General features: G+C 35.3%; 1 pseudogene; it reads right to left on the reverse strand.

Annotated features, from left to right (window-relative positions):
* Nucleotides 1-750: 750 nt before the first annotated feature.
* On the reverse strand, nucleotides 751-6,891 carry LOC149245427 (glutamate synthase 1 [NADH], chloroplastic-like; annotated as a pseudogene).
* Nucleotides 6,892-7,093: the final 202 nt, after the last annotated feature.

Below are 7,093 nucleotides of genomic sequence, written 5' to 3' on the forward strand. Positions count from 1 at the left end.
AGCAAAGAAAGAAGCAACATCATGTACAAAGCCATCTGCTGATTTTGCAATCCAAGAACCCAAAGACAACAATATTGCAATGTGTTCCTCGACATCCCTGTATTTTTTTCCAAGAAAGTTACTAAAAAACAGATCAAATAGTATACTAGAAAAGAACAGATCAAAAAACAGAAAAAAAAACCAAACCTACACAATGGTTGTAGGACTAGGAGTTATGTTCATGCACATCTTGAGTCCTTCTTGGATCTATCATTCAAACAAAGAAGTTATCCATTGTTTAAATATTTTTTCTAATTTCTCCTGTCAACTACCTCCATACACTCAAAGATTCATTTCTCCTTCTACACCACTAAACATCTATCACCATGTAGAATCCTAAGAGAAAATTCAGGTGCCATGTCAAGAAAAAGGACTAGGAAACCACATTTGCACTCCTCCAAGGGAATAATTATGGATTTCAAACATCAACATCATAGCCAGTGTACATAGGAAGAAAATGGGATATAAATGTAAATGATGAAATGTCCATTGGGACTAAAATGTCTCATATAGACCCCTTTTCCATCACAAATGCCTTGGACCAGGCAATTAATGCTTCCAAAATACCCTCCTTGTTAGTATTAATGAATAGCAATGTGAGACACTCGAAGCAAAGCACTCGACCTTTGATTCCTTTCACAACTTCAATAACAAGGCATGTGAGTGTCATATTCAACATGTTGTTGCCATTTTTCCTGGGATTATGACTTTCTACAACAAGTTTCCTAGGGGGCACTTATGTTTTGAAAGTGAACATTGGGTGTTTATCCTTGTCCTCCACTCTATCTTCACAAGTTTTGATCAACTGGTATTCCTTCATCACAAATTTATCTATTTGGAGAAATGTTGGTATTGCTTCAGTAATGGCCCAAACAACTAGTGATTATCCATGTCTACATTCACCAGCAACAAAAACACCATCAACACTTGTTGCAAAATCACCAAAGTTGGCTTTAAAATTTGACCTGTTATCCCTTTCCATATCAAGCTTCTCTGTAATAATCTGTCAAACCAAATAAAAAACTAAAATTAGAGTGAGGAGGTAAATGGAGAAATTCTAGAAAATATGGTGTGTATGTCTAATATCTTTTAGACACATAATATAAATGTTTAAAATATGTGTATTCAATGTTATGGATTGGGAAGGCTGCAATATCACTGAATTACTCAATTTTCCAAAGAAGAAAACATAGTCCAGCAATGAATGTTTTCAACTAAATTCATATTGGACCTGAATCGTTACATTGTTCTTATCAATAAAAATTTAAAGTTTTATATCACCTTAGCAACAAATTTGATGCTTAGAAAAATATAGCTTACCTGTTCTAGTCCAAGAAATCCCATTGCTAAGAAAACAAGTTATTCTTCTATAATCTCCTTTGTGCCCTCCATCTCTTTCAACTAGAACTTTCCACTCTCATCTTTCCCATTTGACCTTGATCAATTCAAGCCCTTTATCATTTCCATTGTCATCATCTATAAACCTTTTTGTCAACACTTCATATGACTTAGGATCTTTACCAAACTTGGTAATAGCTTCCTAGTGGCCATAATCTACTTGAAAAACCTTAGGCCACTACCAAAAAGTGAACAAAGACCCATAATCATGGAATTGTACTAGGATACAACATGCTAGAAAATAATATATAACTAATTTTTATTTAGATGAATATGAATAAAGGAAAGCCCAAGGCCAAATATTCTCAAGAGCCCAAGATTTGGGGGACTATGGAAGGAGTTCCAAATTCATAACATTGCTACATTCATGTCTTATGGTTCTTGATATACAATTAGTTCCAATGTCTCATCCTCTAATGACAACCGCCCTTTTCCCTTTTGCAGAAATAAACTTTCCATCTTGCAATCCATTGTCCAACAAACTTTTGGTATTTGAATGAAGGAACTCCATAGAAAAATGTATTCCCATTAATTCACAGGCATGTATAGGAAGACCCTTGCAATTCATATATATAAAATAAAATGCATTGTACAACAAGGTCCTTGACTCCTATGGGAAGAATCTTTATTGAAATCAAATGTTGAAAGTGTACCTTGGTTTTGTTGCACCACATGCCGAAAGCAGAATATCATTTTGAGTGTGAACCTTCTCTATAGAGAAAAGAGACTCAACTTCAACATTTTTATTCATAACAAAATGAACACCTTCCTCTACCATCAAATCAACACGTCGTTGGATAACATCAAATTTATTTTCATATTAGGAACTCCATACATCATCAGGCCTCCAATTCAATCAACATGTTCATAAACAATGATAGAGTGCACATGAGATTTATTAAGTTGATCAACGACAACCAAACTAGGTGGACCACTACCCACGCTAACAACTTTCTTCCTACAACCAATGACACATCCATATCAAGATCTAGTTCACCACATCATAGAAAATAGACATTTATTTTAAAAATGATAAGAATCATAAGAATGACATTAAGAATTATAAAGAAAAGACACGTACCCTGTCCTCTTCTCAAGTGGACGTGGAACCATATAACCTTCTTCGAAATCTTTATCAATGATGGCACATTGAATAATTTTAATAGATACTAGATTTTCAATTATTCCTAGTACACACAAACCTTCACAAGGGGTAGGGCATACACATCTAGTGAATTCTGGAAAATTATTTGTTTCCAGCAATCGATCCAATGCTTCTCACCAATGCCCTTGGTGCACTAATTCATTCCACTGAGGTATTTTGTTCCCAAGAGGACATCCACTATTATCTTGCATGGAGGAAAAAGTTTCACATGTTCATAATACAAACAAGTGTACAATCTAGTAAAACAAAAAATATAGATGAACAAGGAATTTAATTAAGAAGCTTTGCAATATGCAAAAAGGAAAACACTCAAATAGTGAATATAAGTTGTAACGTATGAAGTTTGAATTATATAACTACATTATGTTTCCCTTTATATTTTAATAAATAATTAGGGGAAAATAAATGATGTCTAGACTTTAACTTGATGACAAAAGAGGGTTCCACAATTCATACACCTAGTTGATTGTGTCTTCAGTAGTGGCCCTGACTTGTTTTCCTCAACCACTTCTTTCCAATCATTCATCTGTGCTACAACATCTCTATATGCAAGACTCTCTCTCATACATCACAAAACCATGGTATTTAACTACATTGTCTATTTTTGTAGGTCTCTATGCCACCACTTTCTGTTCAATTTGTTGCAAAATACATAGAAATGTTAGCCCCATGACCAAGCCATCACACTCAACATTTATACAACTTAATATTTGATGACATTATCAAATCATTTGAAAGAGTTAAGTATTTTATACAATGGATTTAATATTTGACGATGATATACATGTTACGCAATTGAAATTAAAATAAACAAAAGAAGTGTTGAACTACGTGAAAATGTCTCTTGTAAACCCTGTCATTTTTTTATGTTGATTTGAAGCAAGTTTTTCCATCCTCTTCAATTCCTTAAAGGCATATTTCTTCATCCAGTCAGCCTCCTTTTCTTCCTTCACAATATTCCTAGCCTTCATTTCTTGGAACACTCTTTTATAGTATTGTGGGAATACTTTCACAAACTTTGGGAGGAAAGCTTCAAAATCAGCAAGGACTTCTCTTTCCAGCTAACTATTAGAGTGACATTGGTGTTATTGTATCATCATATTTAGTGTCATGACATCATCTTCCTCTTCAACATTTTCAAGGTCTACCAACTCGAGATTGCATCTTGAATCAAAATTTCCATCAACATTAAGAGCATAGGAAATACCTCCACTCATTCCAGCTGCAAAATTCCTCCCAGTTTCTCCCAAGATGACCATAGTTCCACCAGTCATGTATTCACATCGGTCATCTCCCACTCCTTCAACCACTTCTTTTGCACCATAATTCTTCACACACAACCTCTCTAATGTCATGCTATTGAAGTATGCTTCTCCACTTGTTTCCCCATATAGAGAAACATTCCCAATGACAATGTTTTCTTTAGGATCAAACTGGCTTCTTCTAGGAGGGTAAACCACGATCTTGTCTCCTGATAAACCCTTACAAACATAATCACTTATGTCCCCTTCCAACTCTAGGGTAACACCTGAACAAAGGAATTCCCCAAGGCTCTGACCTGCACTACCTGTTATTTTACAAGAATCATGTATGTGGGAAAACCTGTCATATTGTATCTTTTTGTAACTTCATGGCTAGGAATTGTACCAAAATCTCTATTGACATTCCTTATGGGCATCTCCATGTAAGCATGTATACCTTTCTCTAGAGTTTCCTTTGAAATCATGATCAGCTCTTGGTCCAAGGCCATATCTAGACCATAATCTTGGGCTTGAACACAATATTGAGCAACTTATGGGTGAATCTCCACTGCATGCTGAAGTAGCAAAGAAATATCAATATTTTCAAGCTTCTCATTACTGTCTATAACCTCTTTATCCATATCTAGCATATCTTCATGGTCAATCATCTCCTTTACAATTTTGAAACCCATCTCAAACATAACTTCACAAACTTCTTTGGAAAGCATGAAGAAGAGATTAATGACATGTTTAGGTTCTATTGCAAAATTTTTCCTTAAATAGGGTCCTAAGTAGAAATACAACCTAGACATGTGCTTTTGTGACATTTGCGCATCATGATGCAACCTAGACTGATAAGCGGTGATGTATTAAAATCAAACTCTTCTATACCAAGGAGAGAAACTATGACAACATCTCTTCCTATTTTCAGTTGACCATTTATTTGTAGAACTATACAATCATGCAAGTCATTAGCCACCAATCTATGATGAGTCTCTGCTAGCCCAAGTTCCCATGGCAGCCCAACATTTTTTATTCCTGTCCAGCGAGATGCTCCAGTACCACCATCATGTCCTAAAATAAATACATGATTTGCATGGCCCTTTACTACACCACTTGCTATCACTCCATCTCCAGCTTCAGAGACCAACTTTATGCTGATTCTAGCTCTTGGATTAGGATTCTGCAACAAAATCCATCAAAATAGTCAGATACATCTTTCTCACCTTCCAGCACTGCAAACCTCATATCTTGAACATGAAACCTTACAACATGCAAAGGCCCCCAATGTTTGGTTTAGAGGAAGGTAGATGGTTTTGACCAACTTTGGTTGACAGTCCTTTTAGGAGATGTACATTTCATTGTTTAGGCTAACAAACATTGGAAATTGTGTGTGGTTCAAGAAAAAAGGGATTGGGAAGAAAGATAATACTCAAAGAAGCCTCCAAATTCCAGACATCCAGAATAGGCACATCAAATTATAGTCTACAATTTAGATGAAATTTGTGCCTATGCATTTCATGTCAGAAAAAAATGGCCCTACTAGTATTTAAGCATAAATTATGAAATGCATTTTGCACAAATTAGTTGATAGAACTACATATAAATTTTAGGAACAAATCCTTCTAATATTCAACTGGAATTCCCAACCCATCTCCTTCTAGGATATCCCAAGGCATGCCAAATTCTTAGACCACTGTAAGAACTGAATAAAAATAAAATAGCACATAACAAAACAATGTGTACATATTCTTTAAAAAGTAAAACGAAAATTCTTCCTTTAAGTCATTACTCTATAATTTCCTTAAAATCATAAATAAGTTGTGTTAGATCTTCAACAGAATAAATATCATGATGTGGAGGGCTAATAAGCCCACATTGGTAGTTGAGTTTCTTGTAACAACAATATCACCAATGACTTTATGGCCATGAATTTCACCACCCTCGCCAGGCTTTGCACCCTGTAGAGGAACATTTAAAATAAATGTTAATAGAAAATATCCAGTCTAATGTAGGAAGGAGCCTTCACATGCATGCCTGAAAGTATACCATGCACAAAACATAATAAGCCTAACAACATGTCTTGGCAATAAGTGCAAATCATGATGTTATCTCAGAAGATGTGCTCTCCCAAACTGCCACCAGTATCATCTATGAAGTTCCTTCATGTCTAAAGAAAATACAAATGAGAAGTTGGTCAAATGGCCAATGGAGCAGCCTCCATCACAGATGGAATTCTCAAACTTTTGGGTGCATATACACATGAATGCACAGATTTTCCACTCATCTTATAGACCTTGAAACTTGATAAGAGTGGACAGAATTTCGGGAAGCTCAGGCACACAATAGAGAAGTAACATAACATCTTTGATGTGCCAAGTGACACTGAATGAAGACAACTTTAATTAAAATTTTGAACCACAGGAGACAGAGGAAAAGAAGTTTGAACCACAAAATTTTGAAAATTTGGCTACAGTTTATAAAGAAATTGATGTTTTTAAGTATTTCATGGTGTTTGTAATAGTGATAAGTGTCTTTGAGATTACAAAAGTAGCATCTATGTCATGACAAAATCAGTGTGTCTGTCTGCCAGTAAAAAGAGCTAGAAATGAAGTTATGTGAAAAGCTAGAAAAGGAAAGTTCGTTTATGGGAGAAACTAGCAAAATGATCAAGATGAGTGATTCATTATCATCCTCATATACATACAACTAGTTTATCAGGAAATATAAATACTCTTCTTCTTGTTAAAAAAGGTCTGAAGTTTTTTTATAAAAAATATATCAAAATGGGAAGTTTTCCCACTTGCAGCGAACTCCAGGCAAGATAGCATTCAACAAGAATGCAGAAGAGTACACCATAATTCCATAGCTAAATACCTTGGAAATATTGTTAGAGATGAAGTTCACATATACTCCTTGAGGATACATGAGTTCACTATCTTTTTCTATCATATTCCTCTCGATCACCATGGTCATTGAGAAGACAACTGCCCATTTCCCACTTGACCCAAACCAGGCCTTGCAGAACACTATATACCCATATCCCATCTTTGTACCCAAACTTCCCCCTACAATGCACCCTATCTCCAAACCAATGACACCCAAACCATAATTTTCTAGTTAAATATAATTTGTCTCCTAATTAAATACAAATGCAAGTAGTCCATCCCCAAAGCAATACCAATGGTTTTCATTTTCACAACAACTCTACGTTTAGAGGGTGGCATAGAGTTTATGGCCATACCAGTTG

The sequence above is a fragment of the Pinus tabuliformis genome, chromosome 7 (genome assembly GCF_031772625.1).
Source record: "Pinus tabuliformis cultivar Carrire ecotype Pingquan chromosome 7, CPIR1, whole genome shotgun sequence".
NCBI lineage: Eukaryota > Viridiplantae > Streptophyta > Pinopsida > Pinales > Pinaceae > Pinus > Pinus tabuliformis.